This window comes from Macrotis lagotis, chromosome 3 (assembly GCF_037893015.1).
Source record: "Macrotis lagotis isolate mMagLag1 chromosome 3, bilby.v1.9.chrom.fasta, whole genome shotgun sequence".
NCBI lineage: Eukaryota > Metazoa > Chordata > Mammalia > Peramelemorphia > Peramelidae > Macrotis > Macrotis lagotis.
The window spans coordinates 189,050,339-189,071,955 of NC_133660.1; the positions used below are offsets into that span (position 1 = coordinate 189,050,339).

At 33.6% G+C, this 21,617-nt stretch overlaps 1 pseudogene; it reads left to right on the top strand.

The window, feature by feature from the left end:
- The first annotated feature begins 11,142 nt into the window (after positions 1–11,142).
- LOC141516370 (tyrosyl-DNA phosphodiesterase 1 pseudogene) lies at positions 11,143–12,969 on the top strand (annotated as a pseudogene).
- The last annotated feature ends 8,648 nt before the right edge of the window (positions 12,970–21,617 follow it).

The following is a 21,617-nucleotide window of genomic DNA, read 5'->3' on the forward strand; positions in this document are numbered from 1 at the left end:
TTTCTATACTATTTTTATGAAATGGACTCATTTTCATGAAATGAACACTTTCAGACATTTGTACTTATGTAACGTAGCCAAAATCTTGGATTTCATGAAGACCAATTCAGTACTGTTTAATCACTTTACTTTTGGCAAAACTCAATTTTCTTTTTTGTTAAATGAGAAAGTTTGATTCAGTGAAATAAAGACTCTTTCTAGCTCCTTTGGTATGTTCCCCTGATCATAAAATTTTTGATCCCAGAGAGATGCTGACAATGGAGGAGTTTCTCCAGAGTGTTCTTAGGAGCATAAAAAAATCCTAAAATAAATTAGAATTATTCTAAGGATTTACTTTATTTTATTTGACTTTTAAATTTTCCTCCAGTATTATGCAAAAGCAAATTTCAACATTTACCTTCAAAACATTGAATTCCAAATCTTCTCCCTTCCTCCCACCCCACTACTCCCATTGAGCAAGACAGTTACTTAGTATAGGTTAAAATGTGTAGTCATAAAAAGCATTACCACAATAGTCATGTTGTAAAAGTAAACATAACTCACCCCCACACAGTAAAAAGAGAAACTTGAAGAAAAAATAGAGGAAAAAGTATGTTTCATTCTGTATTCAAACACCATCAATCTTTGGAATGGATAGCATTCTTTATCGTAAGTTGATTAGATAAATTTCTTCAGTATTTTTCCTGCAGTTGTAAATTCTAGCTGTATTTTACTCTATCCTATTTTCCCCACACCCTTTTATTCTATTCTCTCTCCCTTCATCCTGTCCCTTTTCAAAAGTGTATTGCATCTGACTACCTCTCCCATGATCTCCCCTTTCTTCTATCACTCCCATATGCCCTACTCTTCCCTGTCCCTTTTCCTCCATCCCTTTCCTCTCCTATTTTCCTCTATGATAAGATAGATTTCTATGCCTAATTGAGTGTGTCTGTTATTCTATATTAGAGTCACTGCTGATGAGAGTAAGGTCATTCACTCCCATCACCGTCCTCCTCTTCCATTTCATTGCAAAAGGTTTTTCTTGCCTCTTATGTGTGAAATAACTTACCCCATTCTGCCTTTTCTTTTCCTTTCTTCCAGTACATACCTTTATCCCCCATTAGCTCCTTATTTAATATATTATATTATATTGCATTCAAACCCCTCTCCAAGTCTTTTCTAAATGCCCCTTCTAATTACCCTAATAAATAAGAAGGTTCACATCAGTTATCATTATTATTAAGTCCCCCCTCCTGTTCATCTTCTCTATATTTCACCAGAGTCATGTATTTGAAGATCAAACTTTCTGTTCTATGTAGTCATTTCATCTTAAAATTGTGAAAAGTCCCATATTTCATTGAATGTCCTTGATTCTTGGTTGTACTCCATATTCTTTTGCCTTCCAGAATATCATATTCTAAGCTCTATGAAAACTTAAAGTAGAAGGTATTAAATCTTGTCTTATACTGACAACTGCCTTCACCATATTTGAACTGTTTCTTTTTGACTTCTTGTAATATTTTCTCCCTGACTTGGGAACTCTGAATATTATAATTTTCCTAGAATTTTTTTATTTTCGAACCTTTTTTTAATTGGTATATTATTTTACCAAAAACACATTATGAAAGTTTATCAACATTCAACCATATGGCTATGTAAATTTTTAAGTTACAAAATTTCCTTCCAACCTGCCTTCCCACTCCCCTTCCTTCAGCAGTGAATAGTCAGAGTAATACTGTACATACATATTTGTGTTAAACTTGGTTACATACTAGTAATTTTTCAGTATGAGGAATTAGTATTAAGGGAAAGAAACACATAAGAGAATTTTTAAAAAAATGAATGCAGGGGCAGCTAGGTGGCACAGTGAATAGAGCACTGACCTTGGAGTCAGGAGTACCTGGGTTCAAATCCAACCTCAGACACTTAATAATTACCTAGCTGTGTGGCCTTGGGCAAGCCACTTATAACCCCATTGCCTTTAAAAATCTAAAAAAAAAAGTAAATGTAGTGTTCATTAGATTCTGAAGGAACTATTTTGTTTGTTTTATTTTGTTTTTCTTCCTCTGGTTGAGAATAGCACTGTCCATAGATGGTTTTTTCTAGCTCTTTGAAATGCTGGTAGCAGCTGCATCCATCAGGATTGATCATCTCACAATGTTGTTCTTAATGTGTACATTATTCTCTTGTTTCTACTCCTTTCGCTCAGTATCAGATCCTGTAATTAATTCCATGTTTCTCTAGAGTCTGATCATTAATAGTTTCTTATAGAACAATTGTATTCCATGATATTCATATACCATAACTTGTTTAATTATTCCCCAATTGATGGGTATGCCCCCAATTTCCAGTTCTTTGCCACTACAAAATGAACTGCTAGGAATATTTTGGAACATATGGAACTTTTCTTATTTTTTTTTCTCATTTTTTTTCCTGGATATGGGCCTAGAATTGAAATTGCTGGGTCAAAGGTAGTGAACAGTTTTATTGCATTTTGGGCATAGTTACACATTGCTCTCCAGAATGGTTAGATCAGTTCACAGCTTCACCAGCAATGACTTTAATGTCCCAATCTTCTCATAATCTCTTCAACATTGATCATTTTCCCTATTTGTCACCTTAGCCAATCTGATAGGTATGAGGTGATAGCTCATTATTGTTTTAATTTGTATTTTTCTAATCAATAATGATTTGAAGCATTTTCCCATATGATTATATATAGCTTTAATTTGGTGATTTGAAAATTGTGTATTCATATCCTTTGACCATTTATCAATTGGGGAATGACTTGTAACATTAAAAATTTGATACAGCTGTCTATATATTTTCAAAATGAGACCTTTATCAAAGCTACTATTGTGAAGATTATTTTCCAACTTTCTGCTTTCCTTCTAATTTTGACAGCATTGATTTTATTAGTACAAAAACTTTTTCATATGATACAGTCATAATCATTCATTTTTTAGTTCATAATTTACTCTATTTCTTGTTTGGTCATAAGTTTGTCTTCTTTCTAGAGATCTGATAATTTCTTAGTCTATTAATTTTTCCATAGCCATTTCTATCTAAATCCTGTACCCATTTTGACCTTATTTTGGTTTATGGTATGAGATTGGGCCTATGCCTAGTTTTTGCCATTCCATGTTCCAGTTTTCCAACAATTTTTGTCAAATGGTGAGTTCTTATCCCAGAAGCTAATATCTTGGATTTGTCAAACAGTAGATTACTGTAGTTATTTATTACTGTTTCTTTTGAACCTAATCTGATCCACTGATTCAATTCTCCATTTCTTAACCTGGAATTGGATCAGTAGATCAGATTAGGTTCAAAAGCAACAGTAATAAATAACTATAGTAAACTATTGTTTGACAATTCCAAAATATTAATTTCTGGGATAAGATCAATATTATTTTACATTTACATGCATATTTTCAGTATGAGGAATTAGGATTAAGTGAAAGAAATACATAAAAGGGTTTTTTTTGAAAGTGAATGTAGCTTTCATTATATTTTGAAGGGATTTTTTTGTTTGTTTTATTTTGTTTTTCTTCCTCTTGTTGGGAATAGCATTGTACATAGCTTGGTTTCCTAGCTTTCTGAACTGCTGAGAGCTTTTCTACCTAGTGTTTTCCTAATATTGAACAATCCCTGACTCTCAGGTATAAATTCTACCAGATCATTTACCTTAAAGTAAATACAATTCTCAAGGGTTACAAATGTTATATCTTCCCTTTTAGGATTGTTTACAATTTGATATTCTTGATTAATATTTTTTGTTTTGTTTTTTCCTTCCCCGTTTTATTTATTTTTTATGCATTTTTTGAGTCTGATATTTGGTGCTTGTACTCTCTTTTCATTCCTGGTCTTTTTATCAGGAAATTTTGGGTGTCTTCTATTTCTTTGAATGGTCATCTTTTCCCCTGACAATATTTGCTGAATTTTGTAGACTACTAAGTTCTTGATTGTAATTCCAGGTCCTTTGCCCTCCAATATATGGCATTCAGGTGCTCTGATCCTACAAAGCTGAGGTTAATAAGTCCCGGGTGAATCTGATTGTGTTTCCTTTGTATTTAATTGTTTCCTTTTTCCACCTTGCAGATTTTCTCCTTTATTTTCAACTTCTGAAATTGGAATTTTTTTTCTTGAAATTTCTTTCTGTAAGATTTCTATATATTCTTTCAATTACTATATTGACTTTATGGTCCAATGGATTTGAACATTTTTTCATTGATTATCTAATACAAGATGTTATCCAGCCTCTTTTTTTAATCTAGGCTTTCTAGTAGTTCAGTGAGTTGTAAATTTTCTTTCTGGATCTATTATCCAGATTGTTTGTTTTTTCCCACGATGTACTTTATGATTTCAATTTTTTCAGCCTTTTTATTTTTTTGATGGAATATTGAAGACTCATAGATTTAACTAATTTAACTCAACTCAATTAACTTTTGTGTTTCCTTTTACAATTGGTCAATTTTATTTTTTGAAAAGGTACATTTTTTCCAATTGGTTATTTTTAATTTAAAGGAGTTGATTTGTTTGGTCATTTTTTAAATAATTTTCTTGATTTTCTCTCATTGATTTTGTTTTCCATTTTTCATCTTCTGTTCTTTGATTTTTTAAATTTTATATTATGACAAAAATCTTAAGAGAGTACACCAAAACCTCCCTCACCCCCCGCCAAGATAATAAGAAATATTGAGAACAGTGAAAGAGGAAAAAATGTACCTCAGTCTGTGTTGAGATTCCAATGGCTCTGTCTCTGGTGTGAGTTGCCTTCTTTATCTTCAGTCCACCAGAGAAGTTGCTTCAATATTTCTCCACACTTCCCATTACTAGCTGTATTTCCCTCCACTCTATTCAGCCCCACTCTCATTTATTCTATTCTATCTCTCCTTTTATTCTGTCCTTGTCCAAAACATGTGTTGCATCTGAGTACCCTCTTCCATAATCTTTCCTTTCTTCTATCATATATTCCCCCTTGCCTCCACCATTCCCTCTTATTCCATTCCTTTCTCCTCATTTTTCTCTAGGGTAAGATAGATTTATATAACCTATTAAGTGTGTATGCTATTTCCTCTCTGTGCCATCCTCTCTGCTCACTCATTCCCCCTCACCTTCCCCCATTATACTACATTGAAAAAGCTTTTTCTTGACTTTTATGTGCAATATCTTAGCCCTACTTCCTCTCTTTTCTCTTCCTCCCAGTACTTTCCTTTATCATCCATTCATTCCATCTTTTTACTATATTATACTATTGTATTCCACTTCTTCCTGTGCCCTGTCTATATATTCTCCTTCTAAAATTTCTTATAAATGAGAAAGTTCATATGAGTTACCAATATCTTCTTCCCAAGCAGGAATGCAAACATTTCAACATCATTAAATTTCTCATAGTTGGTCCTTCTCTTCTACCACCCTATGGTTCCTGTATTTGAAGATCAAACTTTCTGTTAAAATCTAATTGTTTTCAATAGGAAAGTCTGAAAGTTCCCTGTTTCACTGAAAGTCCATCTTTCCCCCTTAAAGAGGATATTCAGTTTTGCTGAGCAGTTGATTCTAGGTTGTAAACCAAGATCTTTTCCCTTCCAGAATATCATATTCCAATCCCTAAGTGCCCTTAATGTAGATGCTGCCAGATCCTGTGTAATCCTGACTATAGAACCATAGCAGTTGAATTACTTTTTTTCTGGTAACTTTCAGTATTTTCTCTCTGACTTGGGAATTTTGGAATTTGGATATAATAGTCCTAGGAGTCTTTCTTTTGGGATCTCTTGTAGGAGGTGACTGGTTTATTCTTTCAATTTTTATTTTGCCCTCTGATTCTGGGATCTCAGGGTAATTTTGCTGTATTACTTCTTGAAAAATGAAGTCTAGGATCTTTTCCTGGTCATGACATTCAAGTAACCCAATATTTTTTTTTTGACAAAGAAAAAGATGTATATTATTAGAAATGTTTTGGTCCTAATATATGCCAATATACCTGTTAACTTAAAACTAATCCCCAAAATATAAAATACCCACATTAATATAACAACAAGTAATTTGGAAAATAAGATTTCAGAAGAAATTGAACTAATCATAAATGAGCTTCCAAAGGAAAAGTTCAGTAAAATATAAATTCACAATTCTGCCAAGCATTCAATATTGCATAAACTATTTGCAAAGGTAGCAAATGAATGGAGTTTATCAAGTAACTTCTAAGACACAGTAACACAAATATGGTCTTGGTACATGAAACAAAGTTAAACCTGCAAAAGAAAACTACAAACCAATAATCCTAGTTAACTGTGACACATGTGTTTTAAATAAAACATAATCTAGGAGACTAAAACAATATGCCACAGAGATTATACACTGATAAAAGAATAAAATTTGGTTTCATTTAGAAAAATGATAAATTTAATTAGCTATATTAATAAAGAAACTAATTCATGATTATATCATTAGATAGCCCAATAATTTTAAATTATTTCTCCTGGATACGTTTTCAAGGTCAGTTGTTTTTCCAATGAGATATTTCACATTTTCTTCTAATTTTTGTCTTTTTTGGAAGAGTTTTATTTCTTCCTGATTTCTCAGAAAGTCATCATCTTCCTTTAGTTTCATTCTACATTTGAAGGAGTTATTTTCTTCAGAGAGATTTTTATATCCTTTTCCATCTGGTCAATTCTGATTTTTAAGGAATTCTTCTCCTCATTTGTCTTTTGTTTTGCTTTTCTCATTTGGCCTAAAGTGATTTTTAAGATATTTTCTTCAGTATTTTTTTTGTATTTCTTTCACCAAGCTGTTTATTTTGCTTTCATGATTTATCTTCATCACTCTCATTTTGCCTCCCAATTTTTCAACCACCTCCCTAAATTGCTTTTCAAAGTCATTTTTTTGTTGAGCTCATCCATAGCCTGAGCCCACTTTCTATTTCTCTTGGAGGCTTTGGATGCAGAAGTTTCAAGTTTGTCATTTTATGAATCTTCCATGGCACCAAAGTGATTTTTCTTTGGTCAGATTCTTCTTTTTCTTTTGTTTGCTCATTTTCTCAGCTTAAGAATAATTTACTAAACCTCCAAGGTTTTGGGAGGTTTTGGGGACACCCCACTGGGACCTATATTCCTTCAAGATCTTGTGCTCTCTTCCCTACTTTTTGATAAATAGATGACCACAGTCACTCCTCTCTGCCCTGGAGCTGTGAGGAGGTTCCCTGCTTGGCTATCTTAGTATAGCATCCCAAACTGTAACCTGGATCTGAGTGTGAGCACACAGAAGAGTCCTGCTCCAGGGAGAGAAGAGAGATTTCTGCAGTCTCCCCCTACCCCATTGCTGTCTGTGGGCTGCAGGCTGGGTTCCCATATTCCTGCTGCAGGTTCTTACTGCAGGGATGTTCTGTGGCTTGTGCTTCTGCATTCTGGTGCAGCAGAGTTCCCTCACCATCCCTTCAAGCTGTTCTTGGTAATCCCTGGCCTGTACTCTGGCCAGGGCTTCTTTCCACTCCCTGGTCTTGGTGAAACACACCTTTCCCTCATAACTTCTCAATTGTCTTGGACTGGGAAATTGTGTCACTCACTCTTTTGGTGGGTCATGCCCCTCCAAATTTTGACTGGAGTCATAATTTGATGGCTTTTGAAGTTTTAGGTGGAAGGAGTTTCAGGGAAATCTTACCTTCATGCCACCATCTTGGCTCCACCCCTCTTCTTTGATTTTTAAATACTTTTTTTGTTTTTTTTTTTTTTAGGTTTTTGCAAGGCAAATGGGGTTAAGTGGCTTGCCCAAGGCCACACAGCTAGGTAATTATTAAGTGTCTGAGACTGGATTTGAACCCAGGTACTCCTGACTCCAAGGTTGGTACTTTCTCTACTATGCCACCTAGCCACCCCGATTTTTAAATACTTTTTAAGCTCTTCTTTGAGCATTTAGGTTTGAGTCCAATTCAGAGACTCTTTGAAACTTCCTCTTTGAGTAATTTTTCAGTGATTTCTTCTTCTGACATGGCATTGTTGTCATATTTATTTGTAAAGTAACTTTCTATGGTGAGTGCTCTTTCAGCTTTTTTTTTTCTTAACTTTATTCTTTGAGCTCTGTTCCTGAGGTATAAGTAATCCAAATTTTTATGCTGGGTCTAGGACTGATCCCAGGCTTGTCATTGGCCAAGATGTTGCCTATGTAATTAAGGCCTTGCCTTTGCAGAGGTTTATTTCCTCCTTTACATCCAGGTTCTGATTAAATAGTGAATTGTTCCCAACACATTCCTGACTTTTTATGGGGTTACCAGGGTTCAGACTTTGTTTGGTGTTGGGACACTCCCTGCTGGCTTGCTATCTAGCTACTGGTACCTATCCTGGATTTTAGGACCTGGACTGCACTGTGACTAAAAGCCTCACACTGATTTTCCTGCTCTCCCACATCACTGTGATTTTCTTCCCCTTTCTTCCAAAGAGACAGACATTCACTGAAGATCCTCCACGATATCTACTGCTGAAAACTTCTTTGGATTTTCTCTTTTTCTTGTCGGATTTGTAGCTTTAATATCAGTTTAGAGTCTTCATTTATCTTTCATAGAGAAAAGCTCTTGGGAGCATCTTAGCTTCACTCTGCCATATTGGCTTCACCCCAGTAGTTGAACCCATTTTGGGATTTCTTTCTGGAGGTCATCGATGGATTATTTTATTTTCTATTTTATCCTCTGCTTCTAGGATATCATGGCAGTTTATCTGGAGAATTTCTTGAAAAATGAAGTCTAGGCTCTCTCCCCTGGATCTGTGTCCAGGTCAATTGTTTGTCCAATGAGATTTCATATTTGCTATTAGTTTTCTTTTGGTTTTTATTTTCTTGTTTCTTGATTTTGCACAAATTCATCAGCTTTCTTTAGATCCATTCTATATTTTGAAGGAATTAAGTCTGTAGAGAGCTTTCTTAGCTCTTTTTAAAATCTGCCCAAATCTGCTTTTTTAGTTATTTTTCCTCCCCATTGGCCTTTTGGACTACTTTTCCATTTGATCTAAATTTGATTTAAGATTTTTCTTATTTTCTTCAGTAATTTTTTGCATCTCTCACTGAGCTGGTGTTTTTCTTTATTTTCCCACATTGTTCTTGTTATTTTTTCCCAGTTCTCTCTACCTCCCTTATTTGACTTTCAAAATATTTTTTGTACTCTCCATAGCCTGGGACCACTTTATATTTTTCTTGGAGACTTCATATTCAGAAACTTTGACTTTGTTATGTTTTATGTGTATATTTTGATCCTTCACATGACCAAAGTAATTGTCTATGGTGGAATTTTATTTCTTATTGCCTTTTAGGCTGACACTCTAGATATCCTGTGCCAGTCTGGCTCTGCTCTCATATTGGTAGGGCAGAGTGTTCCTGCTGACCTTTCAAGTTATCCTTGACAATACCTGGGCTGAGAGGTATGGAAACCACCCCAGCTGCCAAGGACACAGGTGCCCCTCAAGTTTTTTCTGGATGACTGGATTTGGTTCACTCTGGCACAACATAGACTATGTTGCAGATCCTTTCTAAACCTAGTATAATACACCCTCCCTGTGAATCTTCCTGGTTCTCTTGGGCTAGAAAATTTCTTCAATCAGTCTTTTTGTGAGTTTTGCCACTATAGAATTTGATTAGAGGCATTATTTAAAGGTATTTGGAGTGATTGCAGGGAATATCTCTAAGGATTTTTTAGTCATGTTTGAGAATCTATGATAGACAGATGCATATTATGGTCAGTAAGTTATTATGCCTTGGAAGTGAGGATCAACATAAAGAATACCAGGTATAAGAAATCAAGATAAACAAGAAATATATGTTGTTTGAGTTCTTTAAAGATTGAATTCTTTAAAGAAATAATATTTATATAAACTTTCATTTTAGTAAAGAGTTGGAACTTAAGGTCACATTTTGTAGTAACTAGGTATGACCAGATTATTTGTCATACAGAGAAATTTAGTATAATAGAAATAATGACACAATTATGATAGTGTAGAAGGGTGAGAGAGTAGAATTAGAAGGCTTTTCAGCCTCTCAAGGAATAGTATGCTATGTTCAAAGATGGGTGGATAAGTTTTTGGTTACTTATTTACAAACAGAAAAGATCATAGAATAACTGGAGGGCAGGTCATAGATGGATTATGATGAGAGGAAACAGGAATGGGACCTTATCCAACTATAATATTAAAAGGCACCTAATGGAGATTAACTTTCCATGGGAAATTTACAGAGTTTACCTGCATTCACAGCATATGTGCCTTAATTTTTATTTTATTTTTTAAGGTTTTCTTCATAATAACCCTGAAATAAATGTTCTCTGAAAATGCTTTAAAAATAATTTATAATAATATTTTTAAAAAATAATTTTGTTTACCTTTGATTGAAGAGGAAACTTAAAATTGATGATAGTGCAAGAGATTACATATCCGGGAAGTATGAGTATCAGAAATAAAATTCTAACCATTGATTTTATGGCCTCTATAACTTTTGATTTCAACAAACAAATATGGAATTTGTTAAAAAATAACAGCTTGCTCTCTATTTGATATTTTCTGTTATGCTATATTCTGTTGTCCTCTAATAGGTACTAATACATTTTAAAATGAAAATGATCAAAAGTTGTAGTTTCTTTAATCAACTTAATGCATATAAGAAGAGATATGGGAGACAATTAAATTAAAGAGACAAGCAACTCTACAATTTAAACCTTGAAAATATTTACAACGTATGAAAATTGCATCTGTATATGTCAAAATTAATCTATATAACTTTTTCTACATTATTATATATGCTGCAACACAGATGTATATGTCACTGCATCTTCTCCATTTCACAGTCTACCCCATGTCTCTAGGAAAATTCATGTGAGACATAAGTTGAAAAATCAGTTTTGCTTAAGGAAAATGAGTATATAAAATCATTCTAAATCTATAGCTTCCTTAATAACCAAATGTTTATTTTGACAACATTATCTTATGTAGGTGGCACATTGTGCCTGGACCAGGTTTGAACCGGAGGAGGTGGCCTGGCCCGGGCAGTCGCTGGGGGCCGGGGCTGGGGGGCCTCCTGGCGAGTGCGTGTGTGCCGGGCTTTGGTGGTAACTGGTTGGTTCCTGTAAGAGCTCCTGGCCAAGGTTTTTGCAAGGCAAATGGGGTTAAGCGGCTTGCCCAAGACCACACAGCTAGAAATATGTCTCAGGAAAGCAATTATGGAAAATGGACTGTTTCTTGCAGTGATGAAAGTGAAGATGATAAAAACACACACCTTGAGAAACCTTCTACCTCTTCTATACCCAGTTTAGGACAAGATGTGCTGAATGGTCCTGGCTACACATGTTCTGATGCCCAGAAAGCTGCTTACCTAAGGAAGTTATCTCCAATAAAATTTGGCAGTAAAAAGCCAACTTCCGAAATCTCATCCCCCAAAAGACAGAAGATTTCCCAGGAAGATTTAGTCTGGTGCCTGTCAAGTAGTGATGAAGAGTCCCACCCAAAAGACGAATCCAGGCAGTTAGCAAAAGGGAAGGTCAAAGAGAAAAAATATACATCTCCAAAAGAGCTATCTGAACATAGGTCCAATGATTGCCAACCTCCTGTCCTGCCAAAGACAGAGGAGGATTCTGATACTTCAGATGAAGCCCAAGAACCATGGGACCTATTGGATGAAAAGAATCCATTTAGATTTTATCCCACCAAAGTCTCAGGAATTATGCCAAAATATAATTCAGGTGCACTCCACATCAAAGAAATTTTATCTCCTCTGGGACACTTTTGTCTTCAGGTCAGTTTAACCACTGCTTTGATGTGGACTGGCTTGTAAGACAGTACCCAGTAGAGTTCAGGAAGAAGCCCATCTTGCTTGTACATGGCGACAAAAGAGAAGTCAAGGCTCAATTACAAGAGCAGGCAAAACCTTATGAAACCATTTCCCTTTGCCAGGCCAAGTTGGATATTGCATTTGGAACTCATATGAAAATGATGCTGTTGTTATATAAAGAAGGCCTTCGAGTTGTGATCCATACATCCAATCTCATTCAGGCTGACTGGCACCAAAAAACTCAAGGAATATGGCTCAGTCCTTTGTATCCATGATTACCATATGGAACACCCAGTGATTATGGTGAATCATCAACAAACTTCAAATCTGATCTAATAAATTACTTGATGGCTTACAATGCTCCTTCTCTCAAAGAATGGACAGATATCATCCAAGAGCATGACATTTCTGAAACAGCAGTTTATCTTATTGGGTCAACTCTGGGACAATTTCAAGGGAGCCATAAAGAAGACTGGGGCCATTTTTGGCTTAGGAAGCTTCTGAAGGAGCATACCTCATTTGTACCTAAGCAACAATGTTGGCCCATTGTAGGCCAGTTTTCAAGCATCAACTCCTTGGGAGCTGATGAATCTAAATGACTTTGTACTGAATTTAAAGACAGCCTGGTGGTTCTAGGAAATCATGGAAAGACTCAAGGACATCAGGATGTTCCTCTTCATTTGATTTATCCAGCAGTAGAGAATGTCTGGAAAAGTTTGGAAGGATATCCTGCTGGTGGCTCTCTTCCATACAGCTTACAAACCACAGAGAAACAACTATGGCTCCATTCTTATTTTCTCAAATGGCCAGCAGAAACCTCAGGTCGTACCAACACCATGCCTCATACATATTAAGACCTATATGGGACTTATTCAAGAGTTTACAAAGATGGTTCGTTTTCTTGTCACAAGTGCAAAATTATCTAAAGCTGCTTGAGGAGCTTTGGAGAAAAATGGTACGCAGCTGATGATCCGATCTTATGAACTTGGAGTTCTTTTTCGTCCTTCATCATTTGGAATAGATAACTTCAAAATCAAGAGGAAAGTCTTTTCAGAAAATCGGGAGCCAACGACCTCTTTTCCTGTGCCTTATGATTTACCTCCAGAAATTTATGACAGTAAAGATCATCCATGGATTTGGAATATCCCCTAAATTAAGGCACTAGACACCCATGGAAATATGTGGGTTCCATCATGAAAAGCTTAAAGCAGTCTGAAAGCAGACAAACACAGCCCAGGCACTGGATTTTTTTTCTTATTCTTGGGAATAGAATTACACAGACTATCCATCTTTAAAAAACTATTTGGAAGAAAGGATTGAACAAGACAACTTTAAGAAAATCTACCCAAGAAAGTAAAAATGGTGGTCTTTCGTGTTTGTATTATTCCTAAAGCAACATATTATATTTTAATTCACTTTGTTAGACATATAGTTTGAATTGGAGCTACTAAAGTAGGAAAAATGGTTAAAAGAAATTCAATTTTAAAATAGCTTCATTGTTGTTTTAAAGATTCAAACTTGTCTCAGCAAGTTTAACTCTAATGTTATTCATGTGTCTATATTAGGTTCCCACTGTCCACTGTGAAAGATGCTGTTTGTACAATTGAAACTCCTAAAGAGTAAATTTATGGAATAGCATACTTTTGCACCAGCAGAAACTCAAAATGGAAGCACAGGGACATCTAAAAGAAGTAATTTACCAATTTTTCCATATTGACATATATTTCAAATGACCATCTCCTTCCCCAATCCCAAATCTAACCTATTATTTTTTTTTTAGTTTTTTTTGCAAGGCAATGGGATTAAGTGGCTTGCCCAAGGCCACATAGCTAGGTATTTATTAAGAGTCTGAGGTCAGATTTGAATTCAGGTACTCCTGACTCCAGGGCTGGTGCTCTATCCACTGCACCACCTAGCTGCACCCTAACCTATTACTTTATAAAAAAAATATTGTTGAATCATTGTCCCACCAGTCCTGGTTCATGCTTTCCATTGGATTTCACAACCACTTTATCTCTACTGCTTGCTTATCTTGAAATTTCTCTCATCTCTTGGGACCTCCTTGCTCTGTTCCCATATACCAGCACTATGAGTCATCTACTATTTATTATCTCTGCATAAGACCTACCCATTTTCTCATTGATGAGTTCCTCATGGAGTCTACATTTATTAGAGGTGCTGATATTGATTTATATTTGTTTTCTTCCTTAGCAGGTTTTGATTTTTGTATTTCAAAATTGTAATTTAACCAGATACCTCTGTCCTCTGCTCTCAATCCCCTTTCAGTTAACTTTTGTATATTGTCTTACTCCATTAAAATGTAGGATTCTTGAGAACAGGGACAGTTTTTGATAAATTTTTTTATTATCAGCTGGCAGAGCATGTCTGGCTTTAACAAATCCATCCATCTTCTTTCTTTTTTCCTTCATTTCTTCCTTCCTATCTTCCCTCATTTAATTAATCTTCTTTCCTTTAATTAATCTTACTTCCTTTCTTTCTTTCTGTTTTAAGTTTTTTAAATATATACATTTTAACTTTTTTGTCCTTTTAAGTTTTAACTTGCAAATCATTTTCAATGTTATCCCTTTTGGTTGTCACAATTATCATGTATCAAAAAGTAAAAAAAAAAAATATGAGTTTATTAATGACTCACTCTGCTCCAAGTACCAGCTTGATGGTGTAGTTGATCAAGAACGAGTCCTGGAGTTATGAAGTCCTCGATTATAATATGGCCTCTGACATTTAATATCTGACTCTAGGCAAGTCTTTTAATGCAGTTTACCTCACTTTCCTCATCTGTAAAATGAGCTGGGAAAGGAAATGGAAAACTACAGCAATATCTTTGCCAAGAAAATGCAAGTGGGATCCTGAAGAATTGGACACAATTGAAATGAATCAACAGCAACAAAATGCTTCAATTATTGTCTGCTTTCTGGGGATACAAAGAAAAATAAAAATAACATTTTTCTTCAAGCAACTTTCAAATTAATAAGATGTGTGGTGAATGTTATTATTTTTCCTCATAATGAAGTTGAGGAAACTGAGCCTAAGAGAAGTAAAGTGACTTAAGATGGATCAAATTGCCTGCAAGTGAGGCTGTATGTGAATTTGTTTTTCCTTTCTCCAAGTCTTTGACTGTATTGTATTCTATTCTAGATGTCTGACTATTTGAAAAATAGGAAAACAAAACATCAGAGGGATATAATGTTAAAAAATTCAGAAAAAAATCTTCTTCTATGTCCAAAACTATAATAAGAAATAAAATAATTCTAACTTCATATAACTAGATTCCTCCTACTATGCATCCTCCATTTATTCATACTGCTTTATTTTTTGTTTTTACAAAAAAGATATATAAAATTAGGGACATAGTCAGAAAAACTTAAAAACAAAAAACTTGTTCAATTCTTTTCCAAATGAATATAACAATTCATTCCAAAAAGCAACATGGTACAAAGGAATGTTCAATTAAAATATTGTCAGATGACCAGGTTTCAAATATGCAATCCCTTTTGTATACCTATCTTTTTATCAATTTATTACATTTGGCTTCTCAAATAAACTTCTAAAATGATAGGCCAGAACTTCAAATCTTTGCCATATCAAATGAAATATTTGTTAAGTGCTTAACACTGTGACAGATAAACAAGAGGTGCCTACTAAGTCCTTCTTTCCTTGCCCTCTTTTCACATTGCTATACAGGAAATGCATCCCAGACTTATTATCATTAACTTAATGGGAAATTTCTCAACCTGTCACAGGAGCTTTCACACAATGCTACTTTAAAGCATCTGATTCCAAAGGAAGTAACATTAAAGAATAGTTTATTGAGCTCTCACTTCCAGCAATCACAACTAGAAATAGATTTGGACTTGTCTAATGAGTCAATAAATAATCATTAAGCACCTATTGTGTGGGGGTAACTTTGTTAAGCAATTCATATAAGAACAATATTTTTAGGACCTTCCCAAGCTCAAGAGGTTTACCTGAGTATGACTATCTATGCAAATGTTGCAAATGCCATAGATCTACCATTCACATTATTATTTGATCTATAGAAAACTGTGCTTTTTCCTCTATCTTAAATATACCTGTTATGGGTAATATGATTACAGATGATTTATTTGCCCTTGCTCCTATGTGTCATATAGTCACTTTTTTGTGTATAATATGTTTTTGGTAGTATGGAGAAGCATATGCATCTATTCTCAGTTTAAAGTTTTTGATTACACAGAATAAGGAAAAATTATTTTGAAATTCTTTTATCAAACTGTGAAAAGAAATTTCATGGCAGTAGGCTAAGTACTCCTTTCAATGTTTTCAATAATTTGAATACTAACATAAGAATTGCATTAATCATGTTATCAATTGATCAATTCACAAGCTATTATTAAAACTTATTGTTTTCTAGTCACTCTGCAATAAGGCTACAAGTACCTCAATACCTCAAAAAGAAAATAAGTGAGACTATCAATTACTGATTTCACATAAACTGACATTTTTAACTATTCTGAATAAATAAAAAAATGTAATTTAAAATTCTTGAAAAATCAGAAAAATATTGTACTAAACAAATAATTTGCTTAATATAATTTATCATACAAGTGGTCAGAAAGAAAGTTGTGTGCAACTTTCTATGAATGCGTTTTTATAATTCTGTTTTTAATTTTGATTGTGAGCTGCAACTGCAGCTTACTTTTCTTGTTTTTTAATCTTTGTTTCTACATATCAGTAGAAATATCATTCTTGAAAAAGTTAGAAGGAAAACAAAGATAATACATGATATTATATGAAATTAAAAGAATAATATAACTATACTCAAAACAAGTTCATACTTGAAAAAATATGATTTTAACATTGCAACTACTCCTTTACCCTGACCTAGATCCAAAGTCCTCTTAAGCCTTGCAATTGAAATAATAATCACTTGACATTTAATGTAGGGACATATTTCTTCAAATTTAGTAAAGCCAGTCCTTTCTAAGCTATACATATCATCACTGAATCCATTCTCAAAGTCATTTCAAATTGGTAGAGCATGTCAGAGACAATATACTATTGTGAATGCTTATAACAACTCAGGAATGATGTCTCCATATGAAGGGCACATTGATTTAAGACTTTTCCAGGAGGAAGTAAGAAAAAGTGGCTTAGTAAATTATTCTACAAAAAATATATTTATAATAGTGGAACGTCTTACCATTTTTTCATTATGCAGCATAAATAGTAGCATGAGTTCATATTCTTACAGAGGCCATATTAACTTGATCAAGCAATATTTCCCCTTTCACAGAAGATGTCATGCCTCATCAATTTCCATATCATTTGTTTTTCTATGCCACAATTTTATGAAAATGAAAACACATTAAAATGCACTACTATCAACAGTATTGGGAATTCCTAAAAGGATTGTGCCTAAGGTGGTGCAATGTATTACATAGAATGAGACAGGAAAATTGCTCTTGTAAATATAATGCAAAATATTTAGTACATTCATTGAACTTTTATTTTACATAAAGGAATAATAAATACATATACTTTTCTGAATGTTTTTGACTGAAAATAGTAAATTAGTAAGGATAATAAAATAAATATGGAGAATAAAACAAACAGAAGTGCGTACTAAATTATTTCACTTTGGACATATTTTCAAGCCTGATTATTGCCTGTACATTATTCTTATGATATCCATGTAATTTTTTATCCATGTTCTTTTTGACTTGAAAGTAAGACCTTTGTAGGCAAGTCATCTTTACCATTGACACAACATTATGTCTCTTTTTAATCAACTACATCAATAATATGTACAAGTTAGGTATACTATCACCTTGGAGCCATAGCATTGGTCTTTAACAAATGATGTCCCTGAATTTGGCATTGCTATCAACATAAAATTTCTTTCTACCTAGAAGATGTTCATTTGGAATAGGAAGGTCATGACTTGGTAGTATCTAACATATACAAGACCCAGATGATTCATTCACCTGAAAGTTCAGTATGAATTAATAAAAGTAGAATTCAAAAAAGTCAATGTGAGGTAGCTAGGTAGTTCAAATGAAAAAAAGGCATCAGTCCTAAAATCAGGAAACTTGAAGTTCAAATATGGCTTCAGACACTTATCTGTGTAACCCTGTGCAAGTCACTTTAGCCCAATTGCATTCCAAAGTAATGCAATTTTAGCTTGCTATAAAGGTAAAGTACACAGAATAAAAAAAGTAAAAGTCCAGAGAGAGAGGAAAGGTAGGCCATCTCCCTTGGGTTGTCAAAATCTACTTATTTTTTTTCATTTCTAAACACTGCAATTTGGGGGGAGGGAATGCAATGTATAATGACTGAAGTAAAAGCATTGTCCTATGAACACAAATAAGGTTATTTAATATGGATAAAAAAACACTAGAGGATTTTGGGCCTGATAGTAGTAGTCTATATATTTTGAAGGGAAATTAGTTTGGTCATTGACTGTTCTGTTTGGCAGCAAAAAGAAGAACTAGAAAAAATGGTTAAAAGTTATAAGAAGAACCACTTCAACCTAATTTAAGAAAAGGAGAAAAAAGAATTTTGATTCTATGGTTAGAGACCCAGGAAGATTTTGATTTAAATACTGTTAATAATATGTAGTAATTGTCACCTAAATTCATCCAGAATGGTTGACAAATAGTCTGTGATGAGGTTAGGAAGCTAAGATTATAAATTGATTAATAATTGCTGATCCTCTTGTAGAAGAAATTTCCATGACCAAAGACACATACAGATATACACCAAACTAAAGGAAAGAAAAAAAATTCTAATAAAATTGCACAAAATATTCTTATTAGGCAATTTGATAGCTATGCTTATATAAAGACATGCATATATATATATGTATACACACACACACACACACACATATATATATATGCATCTATACAGAGGAGCACACAAATGTATTAGAAAAATAAGAGATTGTTTTAAAATTCATAATATAAATTCTTTTCTTAGCATAGTTGTTTTCAAAAAGAAACCATCACATCATGGTTGATGTTTTGACTTGTTGAATTAGATTTAAATCAGGTAGAGTTGCACAAAGCATCAGTATTCCCTCTTTTCAGTTGTCAAAATTCAGGGACAAGATAAAAAGTCAAGATTATTAGTGATGGACCAAGATGCAATGGATGACATCAACATATTTAACCAAGTGCTCCCCAGTATCTTCTTTGGCTACCCTCAAGACATTTGGAACAAACTTTTCTAATCTGACAAGCAGTCAGGGGAAGTCTTCTTTAGGGTAGATGCTTGGGGTAGATATCGTCCTAAATAACCAGTAGGTTTAAAGTCTCTCAGTTAATTTCAACCTGGTTTAGCTAGGCTTTTGAGAAGGTTTTATTAAGAGTGTAGTTGCTATGTATTCTATAGCTTTCTGTAACCACAAAACAGAGATACCTAAGGTTGATGAACAGCCTTGAAATAGGCTTAATAATCCCCCCCACAGTAAAGGTGCTCATCCTTAATTGACACCCTGTTTATTACCTTTATCATAATAGAAAAATAAAGATTAGTTGAGTGACAAAGGAAGAACAGTTTCTTGAGGAAAGAGACTATTTTAGTATCTTTTTTTTAATTCCTTGGGCATATCATAGTGAAATATACAAAATAAAGGAAAAAATAATGCTGGGATTGATGCCTAATGGTCCAAACATTTCTGGTATTTGTTATAAGTATTTAGATGCCAAATTTGTCTTTTTCCTATTCTTTAAAGCATAATTATATGAATAATGAGAAGAAAATAACTTCGGCAATATAGATGCTCCCAAATTTCATATAAATATGAGAAGTCTCTTCGACAACTAAATTTATCAAGAAGATAACTTAACAATTACTACAACTACTACCCTAAAAGAAAGGCATTATAAAATATTAAAAATATAAATGATCTGGATTAATTATCTATTGGAGAAATAATCATAGATTATCAAATATAATATATATTTCCTGATATTCTAAGTAATTATAAAATATTTTGATTCATACTCTATTTGTTTGGCAATTGAATTTTATAAAGTACCAAACCAAGTTTTTTTTTTAAACTAGAATCTATTTAAGTTAACAACTTAGATAAGAATTTGAACTAGAGAATTCTGCATCATCATGATGGAAGTGTAATTATTATTTTTTTTAAATATAAGAGGACACAGGATTTTCTTTTTTTTCTTTGTTTCTACCAATCATTTGTGCAAGGTTTACAATTTTCCCCCTTCCTCCCAATAAAAGGTAGTGTTATACTTTTTATAATTGTTTCCATTATATGCCTATATCAGAATTGAGTGTGTTGAGAGAAAGCATGTCCTTTAGGAAGAAAGAAAATATTAGTGATAGAAAAATAATGTAATAATTAGGACAATTTTTTCCTCAGAATTAAAGAAAATGATCTTTGATCTTTGTTTAAACTCCATAGTTCTTTCTCTGAAGACAGATGGTATTCTCTAACACAGATCCCCTAAAATTGTCCCTGATTATTGCACTGACAGAGTGAGCCAATCCTTCAAAGTTGATCATCACCTAAAGTTACAATTAAGATGTACAATATTCTTCTGGTTCTGCTTCTCTCACTGAGCATCAATTCATGCAAGCCTTTCCAGGCTTCTTTGAAATCCCAATCGCTACTGATTTCTAAAAGAACAAGAACCTTCCATCACATACATATATCACAATTTGTTTAGCTATTCCCTAATTGATGGATATCCCCCTTGACTTCCAATTCTTTGCCACAACAAAAAGAGATGATATAAATATTTTTGTATGTGGGGTTTTCACCCTTTTCCATGATCTTTTCATGATACATACCCAGTAGTGGTATTGCTGGATCAAAAGGTATGCACATTTTTATTGCCCTTTGGACATAATTCCAAATTGCTCTCCAGAAAGTTTGGATCATTTGATAGCAGCAATGCATCAGTGTCCCACATTACCCACATTCCCTCCATCATTGATACATATCCTTTCTACCCATATTGGCTAATCTGAAAGGTGTGAGGTGGTATCTCAGAGATGCTTTAAGTTGAATTTCTCTAAGCAGTGATTTAGTACAATTTTTCTTATGACTATAGATTGCTGTGATTCCCTCATCTGAAAATTGCCTTTACATATCCTTTGCCCATTTGTCTGTTGGGGAATGGCGTCTTTTTTTTTTAATTTGACTCATTTCTCTATACATTTTAGAAATGAATACTTTGTCAGAAGAGAAGCATTAATTGTAAAAATTATTTCCCAATTTACCATGCTTCTTTGGATCTTGGTTACAATGATTTTGCTTGTGCAAAAGCTTTTAATTCAATGTAATCAAAATTAACCAGTTTGTTTTTTTCATGAACTTCTCTATTTCTTCCTTGATAATAAACTGCTCTCCTTTCCATAAATATGACAGGTATATTATTCCTTGTTCTCCTAATTTGCTTTTAATATTATTTTTATGTCTAAATATGAACCAATTTTGACCTTACCTTGGTGTAGGTTGTAAAATGATAGTCTAATCGTAGTTTCTGCCATACTGTCTATTAGTTTTCCCAGCATTTTTTCTGAAAGAGTAATTTTTTTCCCCCAGAAGCTGGTTTCTTTGGCATTTAATCAAACAGTAAATTACAACAATCATTTCCTGCAGTCTCTTTGCACTTAATCTATTCCACTGATCTATCATTCTATTTCTTAAAAAGTATCATACAATTTTGATGACTGATGGTTTATTGTAAAATTTTAGATCTGGTAAGGCTATGCTGCATATTATTGACATTTTGTTTCTCCATAAGAATTTAGTTATATTTTTTTCTAGCTCAATAAGTAATTTTTTAGAAGTTTGATTAGTATGGCACTAA